This window comes from Heterodontus francisci, unplaced genomic scaffold, assembly GCF_036365525.1.
Source record: "Heterodontus francisci isolate sHetFra1 unplaced genomic scaffold, sHetFra1.hap1 HAP1_SCAFFOLD_43, whole genome shotgun sequence".
Taxonomy (NCBI): Eukaryota; Metazoa; Chordata; class Chondrichthyes; order Heterodontiformes; family Heterodontidae; genus Heterodontus; species Heterodontus francisci.
This window is the reverse complement of record NW_027141852.1, coordinates 17,815,352-17,817,972: the sequence shown is the minus strand read 5'-3', so window position 1 is coordinate 17,817,972 and position 2,621 is coordinate 17,815,352. Positions and strand designations below refer to the sequence as shown.

General features: G+C 44.0%; 1 non-coding gene across 1 annotated transcript; it reads left to right on the top strand.

The window, feature by feature from the left end:
* Window positions 1-692: 692 nt before the first annotated feature.
* Window positions 693-774, top strand: trnas-gcu (transfer RNA serine (anticodon GCU)). The gene has a single exon. It is a non-coding gene; the product is annotated as a tRNA-Ser (tRNA).
* The last annotated feature ends 1,847 nt before the right edge of the window (window positions 775-2,621 follow it).

Below are 2,621 nucleotides of genomic sequence, written 5' to 3'. Positions count from 1 at the left end.
CAACTTTTTGTATCAGCTTTGATGGGCGAGTGAAAAAACTGAAAAAATTGAACAGTTCCATCCTTTCTTTTCTTCCTTCTTCTCTTCTTTCCATCAGTTTCTCTTTTCTGTCCCAGATCAATATAATGATGAGAATCCCACATTAATCTGCTGTTTCTGGTGTTTTATCCATTCCAATCAAAATTTCAACATTCCAAACAAATCTATTTCTTATTCCACAGTGTCTCTCCATGTGTTTTATTCTGTTGTCTGCTTTCACAGTCTGTTTGATGATCAATGTTACATCTCACTGTCTGTTCTGGTGAAGATCAGAAGCAGTGATATCTGTTTACACCACCCGACAAGTCGGCCTGAGGCTGTGCCTCGCTGATCATGTGGAGTTTAAGCAATTCTTCCAGTCAGTTGGTTCAGTTGTCATTTCATGAGTAATTCGGTCATCATGACTTCGTCAGTGACCTAATGGTTCAGGTGTCTGAGTGATGTTAATCATGATGTGTTGAAATGATTGTATGTTCCAGTCTTTCCGTGGTGGGTTTTCACACCGAGTAGAAATGTGTTGGACATGGTCTTGAAATGTTTCACACCGCTCCATTCCCAACTTCATTTCCTTGCAGAAGATATATTTCCATCATTGCACAGCTGGCTGCACAGCCAGAAACTGTGCTGAATGTGACAGCTGCGCTTCTGCAACTGACAAGGTGGCCGACAGGTTAAGGCGATGGACTGCTAATCTATTGTGCTCTGCACACGTGGGTTCGAATCCCATCCTTGTCGCTAGTTTACGAACTGTTTAGTGTATTGTTGATGTTTAAAGTCAGCCTCGAAACCTGTTCTTGTCAATGTCCAGACAGTAATTGCAGAATTGGTTATACTTTATTAAAATTGAGACAGACAATTGGAATTCTTCACCCAAACTGCACTGGAATGAAGATCAAATAGGGATCACGAAACAGAGCAGGATTTTTCCTCCCCTCCTTCCTTCCATCTTTACTTTCTCTCGATTTGCACCAAGTGAAAGACAAATGGGAAAAGCAAATGGCGAGGGAGAAGATGCAGAAAATTATCCTTTGGCAAGAAATTTATTTTCAAATCTTCTTGATAGATTAAGTGAGTGAGCGATGCTTTGGCAGATGGAGTTTGAAATGAGGGGTCATCTACTACCTACGATAGATCAGAGTGTTTTTTTGTAAGAGGTGAGATGTTAGAAACGGCGGAGGAGCAGAGACCCGAATACTGAATTAATAAAAGCTAGTGGACTGGTAGAAAATAATGTGAAAAGTGAACAGAATATGAAGATTGGAACTCATGTTGCAGTGATATAAAGCTCTGTGCTCCTGAAGTAAATGTCCAAGCCCAGATTGTGGGGGAATCTGTGGAGAGTGATTTGGTTTTTATTCATTCTTGGGTGTGAGTATCGCTGATAAGGCTAGCATTTATTACCCATTCCTATTGCCGTTGAGAAGGTGGTGGAGAGCTGCCTTCTTGAACTGATGCAGTCCATATGGTGCAGGAACACCCACAGTGCTATTGGGGAGGGAGTTCCAGGATTGTGACTCAACAACAGTGAAGAAATGGCGATATCGTTCCAAGTCAGGATGGTGAGTGTCTTGGAGGGGAACCTGCAGGTAGTGTGTTCCCATGCATCTGCTGCCCTTGTCCTTCGAGGTGGTAGTGGTCACGAGTTTGGAAGGTGCTGTTGAAGGATATTTGGCGAGTTGCTGCAGTGCATATGGAAATGGTACACACTGCAGCCACTGTTTACTGGTTGTGGGGGGATTGAATGTTTAAGGTGGTGGGTTAGGTGCCGATCAAGTGCGCTGCTTTGTCCTGGATGGTGTTGAGCTTCTTGAGTGTTGTTGAGTGGGATGTATTCCATCACACTCCTGACTTGTGCCTTGTAGATGGTGGACAGGATTTGGGGTGTCAGGAGGTGAGATACTTGCTGCAGAATTCGTAATCTCTGACCTGCGCTTATAGCCACAGCATAGATGTGACTGGTCTAGTTACGTTTCTGGTCAAGATGTTGATGGTGGGGGATTTAACGATGATAATGCTTCTGAATATCAAAAGGTAGATTTTTTTTCTCTCTCATTGGAGATGTTCACTGCTTGGCACTTGTGTGGCCAGAAGGTTGCTTGTCACTTATCAGCTCAAGCCTGAATGTTGTTCAGGTCTTGCTGCTTGCAGGCACAGACTGAAGAGTTGTGAATCATCATCTAACATTCCCACTTCTGACTTATGTTGAAGAGAAAGTCGTCAATGAAACAGCTGGGATGTTTGTGTCTCGGACACTACCCTGAGAAACTCCTGAGGCAATGTCCTGGGCTGAGATGATTGGCCTCCACTAACCACAACTTGCTTTGTGCGAGGTATGACTTCAACAAGTGGAGAGTTTTCCCCCTGATTCCCATTGACTTCAATTTTGCTGGGGATCCTTGATGCCACACTCACTCAAGGGCAATCACACTCACCTCTCCTCTGGAATTCCACTCTTACGTCTCTGTTTGGACCAAGCTGCAATGAGATCATACGAACATAAGATCAGAAGAACGAGTAGCAGGAGTAGGCCATTTGGCCCCTCGAGCTTGCTCCGCCATTCAATAGGATCATGGCTGACCTGA